This window comes from Cryptomeria japonica, chromosome 2, assembly GCF_030272615.1.
Source record: "Cryptomeria japonica chromosome 2, Sugi_1.0, whole genome shotgun sequence".
Classification (NCBI taxonomy): domain Eukaryota; kingdom Viridiplantae; phylum Streptophyta; class Pinopsida; order Cupressales; family Cupressaceae; genus Cryptomeria; species Cryptomeria japonica.
In genome coordinates, this window is record NC_081406.1 from 104950378 (window position 1) to 104971005 (window position 20628).

General features: G+C 40.0%; 1 long non-coding RNA gene across 1 annotated transcript in view; it reads left to right on the forward strand.

Moving 5' to 3' along the window:
• Positions 1-18553, forward strand: part of LOC131054268 (uncharacterized) — a 54265-nt gene extending 35712 nt beyond the window's left edge. Inside the window, exon 4 of the long non-coding RNA XR_009107975.2 lies at positions 18451-18553. This is a non-coding gene — a long non-coding RNA (uncharacterized LOC131054268). The remainder of the gene's footprint in view (positions 1-18450) is intronic.
• The last annotated feature ends 2075 nt before the right edge of the window (positions 18554-20628 follow it).

Consider the following 20628-nt stretch of genomic DNA (forward strand, 5'->3'; position numbering starts at 1 on the left):
CATTATGCTATCGGGCTAACAACCCGATAGCATATTAATGTCAATTGTTAATTGGCATTAATATGCTATCGGGGTATTAACCCGATAGCATATTAAATGCTATAAGTTATCGGGTTAAATTCGCCGATACATACTTGCTATTGGGTGCATAAACATTGGCACTGATTCACATCTGTTATCAGGCTTAATTATATTGGGCATATTTGTTATCGGGTTTAATGAATACACCGCTTCATTTGGCATTAACATTGGTTAACAAATGCACCAGTTGGATTATATACATCGTGCACTTTGAATCATCGGTGTTTATATGAACTGATTCATTATATTGATCAGTCATTATATTATGATATAACAATATGCTATCGGGGGTTTTTGAACCGATAATCAGCATTGTGTTAATGGTATAATTGTGAAGGCACCGATCAATGGGTGCATTGATCGGTCATGCCTAAAAGGCATGACCGGTCAATACACCAATTGACCGGTTGCCTAAATGATATATATGCCAATTGAATTCATTTGGAGAAGACATAAAAAAATATAAATGATCTCTCTCCTTCAGACCTGCAGATAAAAATCAGAATTATTAGACATTGATATAATTCCTCATATCCATATATAGCATTCATAGTTCATAACTTGTTCTTTAATTGAAATTGAAATAACTTTACATAAATGGTCTCAATAAACAGGATATATTACGGAATCTCATTAGAGATCATAAGCCAGATATTTTTCTTGTGCAGGAAACCAAAATGAGTAAGGAGAAAGTTGAGAATTTAAATTTCTTTAAAAATGGAGGAGTCTGTGGTAGTAGCTCGAATGGCGCCTCAGGTGGGGTGGCTATTTTTTGGAACAAGAAAACTATTTTAGGAGATATGATTGATGAAGATGGTAATATTATATCTATGAAAGTTAAAAGCATCACTGAAGGAAAGGAATGGGTGGTTACAAATATCTATCGCCCTAATTCCAAAGCTGCTAGGAGTAAATTTTGGGATAAAATCCAGTAGAAAAGATGCTCTTTCTCTCAGGACAGCTGGATGTTGATGGGAGATTTCAATACTCCATTGCAAGGAACTGAAAAATTTGGAGGAACTCAAGCCCGATTGGATGGCAGAACCGATTCGATGGACTTCGTCAATGTCAATGCTCTTATTGATACTGATCTCACTGGAGCTTCTTACACCTGGTCTAATCGAAGGGATGGAGAAGACCTCATTCAGGTAAGGCTTGACAGATCCCTTATTACTTATGACTGGATCCTTTCTCATAGATGTTCCCTGTCAGTTGTCAATAGAATTGGTTTGGATCATTATCCCATTTCTTTTGTTGCTGAGTCTATTAAGAGTAAACAGTGTTTCCCTTTTCGGTTTGAGAAAATGTGGATTTTTCACCCCTTTTTGGAAAAATCCATTGCCAATTGGTGGAATATTGATGTGGATGGAACAACCATGTACAAAGTTGCTAAAAACTTAGAAACATCAAGATCTGGAATAAAAAGGTTTTTGGTGATAGTTTTGAATTAAAAAAAAGAGCTGAAGGAGGAATTAGAACAGATCCAAAACTCTATACAGAAAGATGGCCATAAAAAGTATCCCAAGGCTAAGGAAGATGATATTTTAATCAAACTTCACAACATTATATCTAGGGAGGAAATCTATTGGAGACAGAGATCCAGGGCTATTTGGCTGGAAACTGGGGATAGAAATACTAAATTTTTTCACATGACTTCTATGAAACATAAAGTTGCAAATAGAATATCCAGATTAATTGCTGAGGACAAAATTCTTCTTAAGGATGATGACATTGGGGATGAAGCTGTTAGTTTCTTCTCTCAGCTCCTCACAAGTGGTAAGGAGATTGATTTTGCTAAGTGTAAAGCGGAAAATCGCAATCGAACCCTAGTTGCTCTCCCCTCTTCCAACTCCGAGGAGAGAGAAGGGAGGCTCGCTAGGGTTGATGGTTTTCACTTAAGGGAGATACTTTACATTCAAAAGAGGGGTTGAAACCCACAAGATCCAATCCCACACAAGGCAAGATTGGATGCTAAATGAGTTTCAAGGGTTAAGACAGCAAGGCTACCTTCTTTTGTAAAGAATGTGCATAGAGGAATTAAGCTAGGAAGGCATAGAAAGTGACAAAGATTCGCTTATAAACTGAGTTCGGGATATAGGATGAAGCTGCGGACCTGGAATTAGCAGTAAAATGTCGATACGGCGCTGTCCTGCAAATTTGAGCAAAAGTTGTCGGGACGATGGCGCCCGGTGCCACGGTCCTCCGAAAAATCCGCGAAACGAAGGGGGATCTGTTCGTCTCTGCACGAGGATTCCAGATCTTCAATTTCAGCCGCGTACCTGCAACCTACACACAGAAAAGCGAAGACGATTGGGGGGTTAGGGATTAGGGGTTTGCCTTTAGGTCAAACCCCGGTTTTGGAATTAACCAAGAAATGAGAAATGCTGTAAATGTAAATGTCTGTAATGTAAAACAAGTACTAATACCTTGTTCTAAGGATGTTTGTATCCTTATGTGCGAAGGTATAGATGTTGTTGTTTGTTGTATGTTGTATGTTGCATGTAGTATGTAGTAAGTGATCTCCTCTTCAATGGTTGAATCCTTGTCTTGAATGCAACACTTAGCCTTGAATGGAGACTTAGAAGGAATGCTTGAATGCTTGAATGTTTGAATCTTGCTCTCGCCTTTTTCCATCTACCCAAATGAGAGAGGAAAATGTAGTTTATATACTTGCCAATTAGGGTTAAAAGACTGATTTTCCCGACCTTAGGCCGACCAGGAAAGTTTATTTTCCAATTTGCAAACAAAAAGACCCGAGACCCCATAGGAGACCGGGCCCAAAATAGGCCTAGGGACCAGGGCACTGGGCGCCATGGTCCTGGGGGACTAGGGCGCTGAGCGCCCTGGTCCTGAGGGACCAGGGCGCTGGGCGCTCTGGTCCCACCTCCCGGGACAGCAGGGTGCAAGGAGGTTCAGGCCAGGGTGCTTGAAAAATGCAGTTTTCAGTGTTGTGAGCAAGTTTCGGGGTCTCCATTCAGGTTGCGTGTTGCGTCGCCATCGTGAAGACTGAAATGCAGTCGAAATTGCAAGTGTCGCAATTTTAGGACGCTACATTTAGCCCCCACTTTAGCGGGAGTATGTATGTTCATACTTCCGGTAAAGTACAAGGAAACAACATTGAAAGACTTTCACCACGTCAAGGAGGCAAGATACACCAAGCCCCCAGTGGACTAAGGATCTTACGACTTCGATTGACAAAGTAAAAGGGAAGATCACGAGGGAGAACCATGACTGTCAGTAGTAAGATTCCCTCACCATGAGTCATGCAAAAGAAATACCAAAAATTTTCAAGGCAAAGCTAAGTTCGCCAAGAAATTTTCAAGTATTTTGAAAGGATAGACAGGGTGTATGCCCCCCTACGTTAAAGCGATCGCACACGCCTCAACAGGGGTGATTGTTTTAACGTAGTGATACACATAAGAAATGAGAAGGGGAAGGAGCACGTTATCACAAAGATTTAGCCCCCAAGTGTGAGATAAACCAAAGGATAATAGACACAAAACACAAAGCACGAGGTGACTTCGCTTTCCTCGAGGTCAGTATGCTGTATGATAGTTCATGTATATATATCATATGTATGTATGCATAATTGTTCTTCATTCCCCAATCAAAGAAGGTCACCTAGAAGAAGGGAACACATGTGTCTTTTGAGTCAACATGAGAGAGACCAAAAGAGATCTTGATGTTTTGCATCGTCCTCAAGTAGACAACACCAAGGACAACAAATAGAAGAATGAGAATAACACATAGAAGAAGTAACAAAAGAGAGAAGGAAAGAATCTGCTATGCTAATGAAACTAGTCTAGCATGTCATCTACCCCCCGATCTTGCTGATCAATGTTTCGGGAAGGCAGGGAACACGCTAGAGGAGGAACATCCAACACAGCAGATGGAGCTATCACAAGATCCAAACAAGGGCTATGTTCATGTTCCGAGCCACATTGTTCTTGTCTAGGAGCTAGGATAAGTGCTTTAGAAAATTCGTTAGATAAATGGTTATCAACATCAACAAGTTCATATTCACTATCAGAATGAAAAGAAGTAACATTTTCATCATGAATAACATTTTCATCTATATCATCATCAAGATTTATAAAAATAGGATCTTTAACTCGCACAGGATCAAGACCATCATGCATCTTATGTTTAGGAGATTTAGGCTCAATATCCGGCTGAGGAGAAAATGGAATAATGCTTGTTGAAGGTGTTTTTAGAGATTGTGAAGTTTGAGAAGCAGCTACTTGAGCCCTAAGACGACGCTTTCGTCGGCGTTCACGTGCAGAACAATTTCGTCTAGTCTTAGTAGGAAGTGGAGAAGATTGAGGAGGAGGAATGTTCTCATCCCTATCACTTGGGTGTTTAGGTTGTGGTCTCTTAGGTTGGATAATAGGAGAAGAGGAAGGTCTCTTTTCTCTATAAAAGGCAGGAGGAGGAACTGCTCCATATAAAGGAGGAATTTTTGGTTTAGGAAGAAGACCAAGTCCATCATGACGAGGAGGTATAGGTCTACTCTTAGAAGGTTTATTAGGCATAGACATAGTCACATCCATAGGGATGGGTTGAGAATCTTCTTGAGGAAAGATATTAGTTTTATCTTTCAAAGGAAGAACTTCCTTCTCAAGAATGATAGGAATGTCAAGTTTAGGTGTTCTAGGTTCACTGAGAGATAGGATCATATCTATTTTCCATTTTTGATAAGATTTGAAAAGATGATCACTTCGCGGAGGAAGAGATTGGAATTGTTTAGGCCAAAAGTAATCAATAGGAACACTAGAAGTTCTTTCAGCTGGTTTAAAGAGACTATGATTAACAGTAACAACTTCACCATTATGGGGAAATTTCAAACATTTATGTATAGGAGAAGCAATAGCTTTCATGGAAGATAGCCAAGGATAGCCAAGCTTCACACGAAATTGTTCGGATGAAGGAATAATAGCAAAGTTCACATCAAGAGATTTGTTATGGACCTCAATGGGTAATGTAATAGAACCAATTGCAGGAGAAGAAAATGCATCAAATAATTTCACAACCACATCTATTTTGTCATAGATCACTTGATTCAATTGCAAAGTAAAAAGAAACTCTTCAGTAATAACATTAACCATGCACGAAGGATCAATAAGCACTCCACGGCAAGGTGTATTCTTGACTTTTGCAACTATGTATAAAGGACCATCAGGTGCTTTAATGGTTTCACAAGAATCAAATGTGATGGAAGGTTCTTTAGGGTTTTCTTGCTGCTCTACAAAGTTAATCACATTCGGAGTCATAGACACAAGACCATCAGATGAGAGAGAGGAATCATTAGCCTCAATCGCATTAGAGGTATGAGAAGGTAATGGATCAGTAAAAATCTGAAGATTTTGGTTAGGAGGAGCTACAGATGTATTGCCTTTATCATTCACTCCAGAAACAGAGATAGTATTATTATCAATCAAATCTTGAATTTTACCCTTTAAAGAAAAACATTTTTCAGTATCATGCCCAGGCTGACGATGAAAGTGACAAAAAGCTTTGTTATCAAAATAAGGTGAAGTAATCTTTGCAGGATCAATTTGTCTTATAGGAGGAAGAGTAAGCACATTTTGTTCCAATAACTTATTCATAATACTATGCAATGATTCATTCAAAGGAGTATACTTTCTTTCTTTCTTGAAAAACTTAGAAATAGGAGGCACACCTGATGCTGCATTCACATTATTGTTGATGATGTTTTCATTGAATTTGATGGAATCTTTGTTCGGTTTAAACTTTCCAAATGGTTGTTGACTGCTATCACCCTTATCACTCGGAGCCATAGGATGTGATTGTTCCATTTGACTCATAGTCAGTTGATAATTGTGAAGAGTTGCACACAACTGTTGGAAAGAAGTAAACTCAGAAAACAGAAGTTTGTCTCGAATATCTTTTTGTAAATTAGAAATAAAGATTCTTTGAATATCATTGTCAGGCACTGGAAAAGAAATTTGAGCATACAAATGCTTATATCTACCAATGAAATCAGTCACTTTTTCTGTAACACCTTGTTTACAATGCATTAAATCAATCAAAGTAACTTTAGGACTTATATTGTTTTGAAATTGTTGAATGAAAGCATTTGCAAGTTGTTCGAAAGAAGTAATAGAATAAGAAGGCAACGAGCAATACCATTGTAAGGCTTTATCTCTTAATGTTCTAGTAAACAATTTTGCGAGCAACCTTTGGTCATAAGCAAAATCGGTACATATTGTTTGAAAAGTCTTGACATGTGTTAGAGGATCACCTTTACCATTATAAAGCTCCAAATGCGGGATTTCAACATGTTTAGGGGGAATAGCTCGAACGATGTCAAGAGAAAGTGGGCTCGCAACATCAAATGTGGGCACACTAAACTTAGATTGATTCATAGAGGCAATTTGTTGCTGTAAAGAAGAGACAGTTTGTGCAAGATTGTTAATGGTAGCTTCAGTCGAAGAGTTCATATTAGGTGTGTTAGATTGAGATGGAGGTGTTATGTTATTGAAAGAAGGTAGAGAGTAAGGTGGTGGGACTCTATGATAGTCAATCATAGGGGATGATTCGACAGGAGGAACACTACAAGGAGGAATGGAATGGTTAAATGAATTGCCCCCTTGCGTCATGTTCATTGGTGGAGATGTAATAGGAACACTCATTGAAGGAATGAATGAAGAAGTCGGATTAAATGAAGGAATAGGGTTAATTGAAGAGGGAGGATTGCCCCCATGACTAGTGATCACAGGAGGAATGTCTTGTATAGAAGTAGTCATTATGTTTGATGTAAAGGTAGGTATGCTAGCAATAAAAGTTGTCAAAGGAATAGAATGAGTGACTTGAGTAGGAGGTTGTGTATAACCTAAAGTTTCGGCACAACTCTTCATAGGCATCACATTCGAATTCACAATGTGTGAAATACCACGCAAAATATCAATTCCATTCTTATCACTTTGAAGCATACATTTTAAACCCTCAATTAAAGGAAGAGCTTGACTATCGGGATACTCATGAGACATCCATTGGTGAAAATCATCAAATTGATTATCCAATTTCGAAAGTTGTTCTACAGAAACCTCATGGAGAGCTTCTTCATCATTAGGAGGATTAGAGGAATTACCCATATCCTCGTTAAAAAGACTACTCAAATTAGGTTCCATCTCCTCGGTAGTTAAACCTCGGAAAGACTTAATTCTACGGCTTCGTCTAACGGGAATAGTGTAAGTAGGGCTTATTGTTGTAAAACTCATGCACTAGAAAGAGAGAGAAGATTTTGAATTTAGAGGTAGCAATTTTCAGTAAAATCAGCCAATCTTCTAGATTTAAGCTGTTAAATGCAATCACGACAGTCTCCCGAAATTTCGGAAAAAATGTCCGAGACCGTGGCTCTCGGAGTGCACACGGTCCTTGCAACTTTTTTCGAAATTTGCAAGGATGAAAGTTATGATGATTTTAGAGCTAATCTGAAAAAAATTGAGTGATTTTACGATCTGTAGATAGGCCAAATTAAAGTTGCAATCTCAAAATTGAACCCTACCAAGATTGTCGAAAAATGCAAAATTTGAATTTTGAAAAAGAGAGGGAAACTGAAATTTTGAATTTTATGATTTTAGAGGGAATGTCAAAAGCAATGCAAATTTTGAAATTTAAAAATTGACTCAATTTCACGCAAAATTCAATTTTGAAAGCGGAAATCAAAGTTGTTGTAATTAAGCACTTGATTTCAAAAGTCACAAAATGCAAGAATTTGAATAAAGCACTGAAATTTTGAATGAATGCAAACACATTTTTCAGATTTAGGACAGTAAGAACACAATTTTGACACAATTTCAATTTCAATGATTTTTGAATGATTAGAAGCTTTAAGCCAAGCAATCACAAGACCAACTTTGACTGTAATTTTGAAAGTGTTATAATTGATAAAATCAGCCCAAATTCTGGATTTTAGTAGGAAAATACAGTAAGATCTTGCTCCCGAAATTTCGGAAAAAATGTCGGGGACGATGGCGCTCGGAGTGCACACGGTCCTCGCAACTTTTTTCCAAATTTTCAGGGATGAAAGATATTGTGATTTTATTGCGGAATCCAAAGTTACAGCTGATTTGGAGATGTTTTGATCAGTGAAATTGTCAAACAAAGGTTGAATCAAGAGGGTTTCAAAAATTAGGGTTTTGACACTTAACCACTTAATTTTCAAAATTAAAGCACAAATATGAATTGATGATTTGTAACAGAAGGGCAGATCTGAAGCAAGCATTAACAATTTCACAAGTTCAATTTTCAAAAAGAAAATTTAGGGTTTTTATGCAATCAACCTCTAAAATTTTGCAAAAGATCAAACATGGAAATGTAATCAAGGAATCAATTTTCAGATCTAATCATGAATAATCAGAAAGGATGTTCACGTCGGGTTCACCAAAATGTAAAGCGGAAAATCGCAATCGAACCCTAGTTGCTCTCCCCTCTTCCAACTCCGAGGAGAGAGAAGGGAGGCTCGCTAGGGTTGATGGTTTTCACTTAAGGGAGATACTTTACATTCAAAAGAGGGGTTGAAACCCACAAGATCCAATCCCACACAAGGCAAGATTGGATGCTAAATGAGTTTCAAGGGTTAAGACAGCAAGGCTACCCTCTTTTGTAAAGAATGTGCATAGAGGAATTAAGCTAGGAAGGCATAGAAAGTGACAAAGATTCGCTTATAAACTGAGTTTGGGATATAGGATGAAGCTGCGGACCTGGAATTAGCAGTAAAATGTCGATACGGCGCTGTCCTGCAAATTTGAGCAAAAGTTGTCGGGACGATGGCGCCCGGCGCCACGGTCCTCCGAAAAATCCGCGAAACGAAGGGGGATCTGTTCGTCTCTGCACGAGGATTCCAGATCTTCAATTTCAGCCGCGTACCTGCAACCTACACACAGAAAAGCGAAGACGATTGGGGGGTTAGGGATTAGGGGTTTGCCTTTAGGTCAAACCCCGGTTTTGGAATTAACCAAGAAATGAGAAATGCTGTAAATGTAAATGTCTGTAATGTAAAACAAGTACTAATACCTTGTTCTAAGGATGTTTGTATCCTTATGTGCGAAGGTATAGATGTTGTTTGTTGTATGTTGTATGTTGCATGTAGTATGTAGTAAGTGATCTCCTCTTCAATGGTTGAATCCTTGTCTTGAATGCAACACTTAGCCTTGAATGGAGACTTAGAAGGAATGCTTGAATGCTTGAATGTTTGAATCTTGCTCTCACCTTTTTTCCATCTACCCAAATGAGAGAGGAAAATGTAGTTTATATACTTGCCAATTAGGGTTAAAAGATTGATTTTCCCGACCTTAGGCCGACCAGGAAAGTTTATTTTCCAATTTGCAAACAAAAAGACCCGAGACCCCATAGGAGACCGGGCTCAAAATAGGCCCAGGGACCAGGGCACTGGGCGCCATGGTCCTGGGGGACCAGGGCGCCTCGCGGGACAGCAGGGTGCAAGGAGGTTCAGGCCAGGGTGCTTGAAAAATGCAGTTTTCAGTGTCGTGAGCAAGTTTCGGGGTCTCCATTCAGGTTGCGTGTTGCGTCGCCATCGTGAAGACCGAAATGCAGTCGAAATTGCAAGTGTCGCAATTTTAGGACGCTACACTAAGCAACAGGATCTGGTTGACAACATCCCCAAGATTATTGAACCTCACCAGAATAAGGCCCTTTCTGCTATCCCTTCTGTTGAGGAAATTAAAAAAGCGGTCTTGTGCTTTCAGGGGGATAAGGCTCTGGGACTTGATGGCTTCCCCATGTTCTTTTTTCACGAATTTTGGCATATTGTGGGAAAAGACACGATCAATGCTGTTAAAGAATTTTTTGGATCAAGAAGAATCCTTAAGGAAATCAACTCTACTTTTATTGCCTTAATTCCTAAGGTGGCTGGGGCGGATTCCATGGGAAAATTCAGGCCAATAAGTCTATGTAACTCCTTTTGTAAGATCATTTCTAAAGTTATGACTTCCAGACTTTTCTCTGTCCTCCCCTTTATCATCTCATAGGAGCAAAAAAGATTTGTCCGTGGTAGGCAGATTTTGGATTCTATCATCCTTGTCCATGAGAATATTCATTCTCTTAATGTTGCCAATAAAGAAGGCTTTCTGATAAAGTTGGATCTGGCTAAAGCATATGACAGAGTGGAATGGTAAGCTCTTTTCAGAATTATGGAGGCCTTTGGATTTGATGAGAAGATAATCAAAATTACCAGAGAGCTGATCTCCACCCCAATGTTATCAATTCTCATCAATGGGTCTCCATCTAGATTCTTTAAATCTTCTAGGGGGCTTAGACAAGGAGATCCCATATCTCCTATCCTATTTACCATCTTGGTGGAGAGCATGGGTAGACTGATCCAAAAAATGAAAGTGAATAAAATTATCATCCTTGCTACCCCTAGCTTTTTACTTCAAGTGTTCGTAAATGAGCAGGATAAGCCCCTGATGGGCTATGGGGTAAGATTTGGGCTTTTTGGCATGGTCAGCCAAGCTCTCATTTACGGAGGATGCTAAATAAAAGGGCAGAGAAATCTTAACCCCAAGGCGGAAATGATTAAGTATAGCAAAATGATAATTGTAAACTTTAGTAAATCTACCATCAACAGTCAGGAATTCCATCAAAACTCTTAGCATCTTCTGCCAAAAAGACTTTACTTGATGAGGGAGGTAGTAAGAAACGTTGTGTTTCTTGGCAAGCCGAGCCTTCTCATCATCAGTTTTCGGGAAATTTTTAATTGCTTCAGCGGCAAACTTTCGTTCTCTGTAGAACTTTGTGCCCTCCTTCTGTAATCCCGTGACCTCTGCAACCAAATTCTCATCAATCTTCCAGGTCTCCCCAACAAAGTAACTTTGCTGTTGTTCCAACCCTTAGCAAAGCCTTGAGATACTAATTTTCTGCTTCCATGCAGCTTTTCCATGTAGTCTGTAAAATCCATGTCTATGGAGCCTCCTCCACACTTTCCGCTCACTTTTCCAGTTCTCACAACCAGAGGGCTCATTCCGGTTTAGGTTACCTCCCATGTTGAAAAGCAGGTCAAAGTCTTCAATAGCATATCTCACAAATTGCAGACCAAGACTTAAACACAGGCTCTTGAGCAAAATACTGGGTTCACAAAACAGAGTACTGTTGTGACCTAATTACACATCGCCCCATCCCAGATAGGGACCCCCCTTAGCTTTAGGCCCTTCCGGTCGTTTGGCTTTCGTTTTTTGTGTGTGTTAGTGGCAATCTCTTCAATCTCTCCACATTATGGGTGTTTGGGAGTCTGTTAGGGTTGATCTGCTTCTTTGTCAAGCAAATTCTGTGAGGTCTAGGCCCTGTTTTGTCCTCTTTCTAGGGTTTTGCCTTTTGTCCTAGATTTTAGGGGTTCCTGTTAGGGTTTCGGGAAAACTAAGCGTATGACTGGAATCAGGACCCTTCAAGGGACATCCCGATGAAATTTGAGCCCAAACAGAGCAACTTTCTATTTTTAGAAAGTCCCTATTTTTTAGGGATTTTTCCGAGTCCGAGAATGTCGCCATTTTGCCAAAAATCAAACTTACTACTTTTAGTAATTTCTATTTTTTAGTAAATTTCTATTTTTAGTAAGTCATCCGACATCCTGTCTTGGGCTCTAACTCTGACATTTTGGAAAGTTTCTATTTCGGGAAAATCTATTTATGGCAGGATCAGGCTAGCATACAACGGAGAATCAACATGCACAATCACTTCTAAATCTGGAAAGTTGAAAGCAGACAGGCAGGGGTCTAAAATGACTAAATGTGAGAATCATCTTTGAAGTGGAAGGTCAAAATATTCTAAGTCTGGAAGCCATTCACAAGTGCAATAATCCACCTCTCCATGGACAGAGCCAAAATGCGCCCAGGTCTGGTCTGGGGCACTGAAACCAAGGATGGATTCACAAGTGCGATTATCTGCCTCTCCATGGACAGAGCCAAAATGCGCCCAGGTCTGGTCTGGGGCGCTGAAACCAAGGAGGCATTCACAAGTGCAATTTTCCACCTCTCCATGGACAGAGCAAAAATGCGCCCAGGTCTGGTCTGGGGCACTGAAACCAAGGAGGCATTCACAAGTGCAATTTTCCGCCTCCCCATGGACAAAGCAAAAATGCGCCCAGGTCTGGTCTGGGGCGCTGAAACCAAGGATGGATTCACAAGTGCAATTTTCTGCCTCTCCATGGATAGAGCAAAAATGCGGCCAGGTTTGGTCTGGGGCGTTGAAACCAAGGAGGCATTCACAAGTGCAATTTTCCACCTCTCCATGGACATGTGCAAAATGCGCCCAGGTCTGGTCTGGGGCGCTGAAACCAAGGATGGATTCACAAGTGCAATTTTCTGCCTCTCCATGGACAGAGCAAAAATGCGCCCAAGTCTGGTCTGGGGTGCTGAATCCATGAAGACATTCACAAGTGGAAAATTCATGAATCCTTGGCGTGGTAAAATTTCACCCAAGCAGAGAATTTGAAATTTTTCCTAAGGCACGGAATCCAAGGAGTCAAGGAAGGTTAAAAACAGAAATTCCCCTCGGGTGATTTTTCAAATATGCTATTTTTAGACATCAAACCTGGACCAAATATAGAAATTTTTATAGATTCCGAATCAGGACAAAATTCTCGATCCAATGAACTTGACCCCTAAAAATTAGGAAGATCCCTAAAAAATAGGGATATGGAGAAAAGCTAGGAAAGTTCCTTCGACAAAGCGAGATGACAAGTCAAAGTGGAGTTGAGGAAATCCCGAGAAAGATCCTGCAATCTCCCTCCAAAATTGGAAAGTGTGAAATCAACGAGTTGGCAGGAGGAATCTTCCAAGTATGACGCATGACTTGGAGCATTTAAGGAAAGTTCTAAATTTGAACTCACACGCATGGGAAATTGCCTTGCATGACATAGTAATTAAGGAAAGTATGACGCGCCATAAATACAGCATGGGAAATTGCCTTGCATGACATAGTAATTAAGGAAAGTATGACGCGCCATAAATACAGCATGGGAAATTGCCTTGCATGACATAGTAATTAAGGAAAGTATGACATGCCATAAATACAATTACTAATTTGATGCCTCTTGGGAATTCTATATAAGTTGGGAAAAACATTTCATTTTTCACGTGCAAGATTCAGGAAAGAAAGAGTAAAGAAGTTAAATTTTTTTTTTATACTTAGTCTCTATTTCATCATTTCAAAGTATTCCCAAGATGGCGGAACCTAGCAGGACAGCTACTATCTCCAGGCAGGCAATGATCAAAGCAGAGATGAAGGGTTTCCTTCCCCATTCTCGGTTGAATTCAAGATGGGAAGAGATTAGTGATACCAACTTCGGCACGTTCAACTGGGCTGCATTCAAGATAAGAATGTTCGGAACTGCAAGACACAATCCATCTCCGATAGCTGTCAAAATTGTGAGAAGTGGAATAGTTGCAGCAGCTGGCTTTCCTCCCGCCATTCAATGCCCAGATCTAGTCTTGGAATGTGCAGCACATTACAATCTGGAGCGGAAGACAATCTCAACGCCAGATGGCAAGTTACTGGCAACATCGACTCCAGAAGCAATTAGTGAAGCCTTCAGAATCCCTTCACATTACTCCATGATGTACAGGACCAGCAGCGGAGCTCAAGCAGTCTATGAAGCAAGCCCTGCCAGATGTGCTGATTTGATCAACAAGCAATGGTTGCTGAAGCCTAGAGTACACGTTTCCAAGATGCCCAAAACTCTCACAATCTTCGAGTTCAAGCAGGAATATGTGGACATGATAAAGATGCTGAGTAGAGTAATGGGATGCTCACACTCGGTAAACTCCGAGCCTTGGATGTTCTTCTACATTGGCGAGATCATGAATTCTAATACATTGATCGACTGGGCTAGATTGATCAGCCACTACTTGCACGAACAATTGAAGAACCTGCAAGAGAAAAGCTCTCAGTCCTTTTTCATGAGTTCCTACCTATTCTATATGCTGGCACAAAGGGGTGGATTCGATGGGCTGGTAGCAAGAGGAATCATGGGCTGCGGGCCAACTCAGCTAAAGGTGCATGAATGTTATCCTCAGCTACATCTCCACAACGTGAATTCTTACAAATTGGCGAATGACACCTTCACCATGTACTTGACACGACTTATACAAAATAAGTTGCACATGAGGTTGTCTCCGCAAGCAAGTGCTTTGGTCCAGAAGCATGGCGCCGCATTCCTGTAGTTCCCCAAGTTCACCTACATCAAGACGCAGGGCTTCTCCTTCCAGTCTTACAAATTGCCTAGATATATCCAGTCTTACAAATTGCCTAGATATCCATCGGATAAGCTTATATTGCTTGAGCTCATGAGGCAATTGACTCTGCCTACGATTAGCTGCAGAAGAAGAAGAAGAAGCAATCTATTGAATTTCCAATTGTCTTGGGGGATTTCATGGAGATATGCCCAGGAGTGGAGGCCGCTGAAAGTGCAGCGAGCGAATTGGTGTTTTACCGCCTACCTTTTTACACTTCCAGGGCCCAATATGATCCTTACAGCCAGATTAGGAAGGTTGCCGGTGTCAAATTCATACATAGATTTCACTTGGAGGATTACTGGGCAGGAGCCGAGGATGACCTTGAGGTACGGAGAAGAATGCACTCCAGACTGCCCCTCGACACCATCAGAATAAGTGAGATTCATCAGGTACCAGACCAGGTGAAGGAAGACTCAAATTTGATGCAACCCGAATTCGAAAGGATAAAGGATCAACCTATCCTATTGCCAGATTGGTCGGAGCCGGAGGTAGATGATTTGAACACTTTGGCCAAACCAGTGCTAAAATTCACTAAGCACTGGATTGACAGGCAGACAAGAAAGTTGGTGGAAAACCATGTCCATCTGACATACCAGCTAATGGGAAATCTGGATTCTCACAGCGAGGCAACTGAAGGCTCTTCACAAGGTCAGGTAGAAAGAGAGGCTCAGGTGGACAAAGGAAAAAGTGCCCCAAAGAGGCCAAGGGTAACAAAGACAAAGGATATCCAACAGGAAATCCCGCGCGAGGTACAGCAAGAAGCCCAGCAGGAGGAGCCTCCACAAAAGAGAATGAGGACGGGAAGGGAACATTCACCAGTCAGCTCCGCAAGCGTACAAGAAGAAATGTTCCCACATCTCGCAGGCCCACTTCCAGGGAATGTTCCAGCACCTGATATACTTAGCATCAATGCTTCACAGGGCTGTCATCAGCCAAGAAGTCAGAGACAAGAAGTTTCCCCACACCTGGAAGAGGTTCGCCAGGATAATTTCATAGAGACTATCTTTGGCAAAATGGAAGAGGAATCTCAAGAACGGGAGCATACAGAGGATTACAGCCATTCCATCCCCGTGCCAGATTGGTTGGTAGACAGATTGGGAAATGAAGCAGGAAGGGAGCCCAATCCTGCTCAGGAATTAGAAGAATTATTGAAGAGGATGGATCAGCCACCAGAAAGAAAAGCCCCCCGGAAGTTTTCCAAGGTAGTCAGGGAAGAATCCGGAGCCTGGACCTTGCACATTGCTGAACCTGCGGTGGATAAGGATATGATTAGGCAGGAAGATTACGTCATCAGACAGGTGGATCTCGGCCATGCTTCCACCAGTCAAGTAATGGGAGATTTCGACGATTCTTCCTTTACCATGAAGGAGAAATTGCTGAAGTCAAAAGTAAAATGTAAGCGGTTGAAGGAGAAAAACGGACTTCTATGCGAGTATGTTAGGAGTTTCAAGAAACCCCTTAGGGAAGCAGGTCCTTCATCCACTCCCCCTCCCTTCCTTCCCAAGGAAGTAATTGATGATGCAGAACTTGCAAAGGCAATGGCACAGAATTCCCGAGAATGGGTAGAAGATGTTTATGCTGAGGTAGGGAAATTTGTAGAAGATCTAGCTTAGCTCCATTTGAGATTCGTGGCCCTCCTGAGTAGGTTGGAAACGGTGGAAGGACTATGGGAAGATGTTGATGTCTACCAAGATTTAACCATTTCCCGACTTAGGGCTCTGATGAGGACCCCAAGGCAAACACTGGTAGGCGGGAAAGTAATCCAGGAGAATGAAGCCTATGACTTTCCCCGATGGTTCTACAGCATCTGTTCAGGGAAGAACACCCTTGATAAATTCAGCATTGATTCTGTCAACTTGAAGAAATCCTCAGTGCCATGGAAGCTTTATTTTCAAGGAAACTCAGCGACGGGGGAATAACAGTGAATTCTTTGAAATCCTAGTTGCATGATTTCTTCTTCGACGATTCGTTTTCCAAGGAACATTTTGCAAATGTTTCTTCATTCTCCAGTATGATGAAGAAAACACAGGAAGCCATGGCGGATTGGAAAAGTTTCTTTTCCAGAAGTGAAGAGGAGATTGCCTTGATGGAATTCAACATCGAGAATGTGCCAAGTGTCTCCATCGGAGAATTGGAGGCCGTCGTCGGTAGATTCATTGCATACACCATTAATGAGAGATAATGGTCTTCCGTTTTTGGACAAAAGTCTTTTGACTGAACAATAATGGCGTATTTATGGCTGAAGGGAACATTGACTAGGTGTGTGACCGGTCAACGCATGCCACCACGGGCTAAGGGAATCTTCTTGCATGTCATCCCCTCATAAAGGTTTTATGACGGATTCTTCTTGCATGTCGCCGTCGCTTGGAGGGTGATGGGCATTTATGACGACATCAGTTATATTCCAGGCATGATCATCATCATGGGCGCTATTTTAGGCCCTTTTAAAAATTTATCGTAAGTGGGCATAATGGGTTATTTAATGCAGATTCCCACCTTGTTGCACCTTGAGTGGGGGATCTTTAGGGAAAACCCTAATTAGGGTTTTGCATGTAATCTGGGCTTTGAGGCCTATATAAGGGGGTGACCCCCTCATTTGTAATCAGGAGAGACTATCGTCAGAGATTGTTGCTAGGAGTTTTTGAAGCAAACACTTAATACAGTGTTCAATTGTTGGTGTGTTCTTGTGTTGTTTTGGAACTCGCATGGTCTCGTTCTCTTCATAGATTAGATTTGTTTTCATGCTGTTAGACGAACTGGATTCGATAGGATCGCTTGTTGCCAAATTTGTGCTCATACTTTTGGTGTGCAGCTGATTGTTGCATACCGTGCAAAGTTAGTCTGAGCCTCATTATATGTGTATGTTCAACTTCGATTGTTAGAAGAGATTGTTCTATCTGATGGTTTCTTTTGACGATTTGAAAATCTTTAGCACTCCCCCTGAAGATTGCACCGCCTTCGTGCAGTTGTGCATTGTTGGCAAAGCAAAGCGCGGTTGGATTTTGCACAAGTTTATCCCGTCTCCTTGTTCATAGGATTAGATTACCTTTAGTTTAATTTCCCTCTGCCCTATTCTATTTACCTTCCGCATATTTCAAAATCTAAAATCTAAAACTTAGAGCTTCATTGCAAATCATCCGCGTCAGTAAATTCTTGAGCTTGCATAAATTTCTTCGACATACGTAAGGCCCCTTGGATTACCAGCAATCACATCAGCCAACTGAGTCACATCCGCAGCATAAAAGGAACCTTGGAGTCGGTTGTTCGATTCTCCTACTATATCAGCATGCAATCATACTTTGATCAAGAGAGAGTGAAGTGACCGTTGGGCAACTTTATTCTGTGTTGGACGCTGTCATAAAAAACACGTCAACAAGTACCTTCCCCATTATTGGGAGAAGAAATCAGTAGATTAGTCCTTCTAAAGAGAAGATCTAGGATATTAGACTTCATATCGGGGTTGTTTGAGGCCTACACACCCATCTTCGGCACCAAAATAACCCAACCGCACCTCCTTTTGGTCAACAACAGTACCTAGGTGGCTGTAAATTACATATGAGACCTGCAACAATCATTTGATGCTGTCCCAGAACTTAGGTCAGACTTGAAAATTCACATCAGACATGTATTAAATCATTTAAAAGCCATCTAATGAAATGGGTATTGTCATGTTTTGCCCATATCACGTGTTTCTAGCGATTTAATACGTAGGACAACAATAGTTTTCAATTTCTTTTCATTCCCAGCATTGTCTTTTATATCAGTTCATTGCATAATCATCAAAACACAAAAAACATTTGAGAATCCCAAAATACCAAAAAAAATTAAAATATTGCAAAACCTCAAAAAAATTAGAGAAGTCTAAGAAAAAAAAAATCAGAATTTGCAGTCAATAGACCAGAGGGAATCTTTCATTTCTGCTATGAAATTAGTATTAGAGTCTGGAGTAATATTGTAAAATCCTTATCATCATTGTAATATCTTTGAGCATAATAAAATATTTTTCAGAGTCTATTTCAGCATTGTGTCTATTAGTCTCTTGCTATATTTTCATTTTAAGAAATATTGAGAAAGCTTAAAGTTTGTAATTTTGAAGGTGATTCCTGCAAGTAGCTATGGACCCTGCGAAAGTAAGACCCGTTGTTGAATCCAAGGAGCTATTGTGAAGGGCAGCCGTAAGCTGATAAATTGTAGCAACAAATGCAAAACAAAATTACGAGTAAGATCTCTAAGGCTTTCTCGTGTTTTAATAAATTTCAGGTCGTAAGAGTTTAAATACACCAGCATGTCTAGAATTGCACCCTTGCATGATATAATTGAGGAAAAGGATGTTATAGTAGATGAGAAAGAAAACTTTAAATTTCTTGAGGTTTATATTATTGATATTTATCCTGGAAAGGGAATAAAAGCTAGGCTAATGACTACTATAAGACAGACTGAGTATCCAAGGTCAAGGTATTCGTCCAGTATATCTACCCTTTATTGACCCAAATGATGTTAAATCTAGAAAGGCGTGATGGGAAATTGGTTGTTAGACTTAATTTCATAATTTATCTTGATGATAAATATATTTGCTTAGCCTTTTGTTTGTAAATTGAGGTCAAAGGTATCTACAACCTGAATCTATTTATACCACCATTGGTGGTAGGTGCATCTATCGTCTACTAAACATTTTATTCCCTCCAAACTTTCCATTAGGTGTGTCTTACCTAGAAGGAAATAACAAGTTGTTAGACTATGACAGACACATTGATTTCAAAGGTTTTCATAGTAGATTTCCTATTATAAAAAAACTTATCTAAGATAATAGAGGTCCAAGATTTTAAGATTTAGACACACCTCCTCATCATGTGTTGTCCTTAACTTCAAGGGTCCAAAGAAGGAAGTTGTTTGTAATCAACCTTGTTACATATCCCGAGGTGTTTATTCTTGAACAAACGATTCTTGCAAAGGTGTTTTTAGAAGTCATTGGGGGTGTAGAGATTTAGGTAATGTTTTGAGTTCCATAAATAATCCATTTATTGATTACAATCCTGAAGACGCCTCCCCTTCCTGTACAGAAATCTCCTAAAATGACAACTATCTTTTGGTAGGTCTTTAAATCCTTATCCTTCCAGTTCTTCCATGGCAACACCCTTTGATCTGAGCAGTAATCTTAAATTCATGGATGCTATGGCAAGACTAGTCAATCTAAAGCTTGCCTTGACTCCTAAAGAAAAAGAACCTAATCAGGATAATAAGGGAAAAGGGATTAAGATAAGTAAGATGCCAAAAAAGCAACTATGATTAGAGAATCCCTCCCAAGAGCACAAGATTCAAGAGGAGAAAAGAACAAGATTTCAAATAAATATTTTGGGCAAAAAAGAACTTATTAGTTATGAACCAAGTAGATGGCCAACTCTTAATTCATTCACCATACTTAATGAGGACTCTAAACTTTGGGGTAGATATGAGTCTAGATTGCACACAAAAATTGGTTAAACACAAAAAAATCTTAGGCTCAAAGAAATTGGCTTGCTCAATGGAATATATTAGCTCAAGAAAATATTGATGATATAGATATTAGCTCAAGAAAATATTGATGATATAGCTCTTGATGTCTCCAGGATTTTACAAATTTTTGAAAGCAATCATGTTCAAATAAATGCTACATATACAAAGATTTCTTCAATAACCCATAGCCAGCAAAGAGCTGAACAAGATATGTTAGAAAAGAAAGTATTAGTTAATCTATTTTCTAAAAAGTTTGATAAAATTAGATCTTATGTCAAAAAGACCACAGTAACTTAGGCTAAATATGATAGTTTTGAAGAAGAGGCTAAAAAGAAGATAAAACTCCCAACTAAACCTCTGAGAAGGGCTATCATGTAAAAACGAAATGGTCTTTTTGATGATGATGATGATGATGATGACGAGCCTAAAAAAAATCTTAGATCTCATCATTCTAGTACAGAATAACACACCAGTGCTGTGGTAGAAATAGATTGGCTACAACAAAATGGCTAACTGAACAAATTAGTGAGCCTATGTATGCTAAACAAGACAAAGATTCTGAAACGGAATTTATTCCAGAAATGACAATAGAAATGGAAATTACTGATGATGAAACTTCAGACCCAGCACCAGAGAAAGAACCAATCATAGAACTCCCATCAGAAGAAGAAGAATGAGAACAATTCACCAAAATTGATGATGTTTTTGATGAAAGTATGCAAGAAAATAGTTCACCAAGTCCTCTTACCCAGAATATTTACCTGAACAACTAAGGTCACAA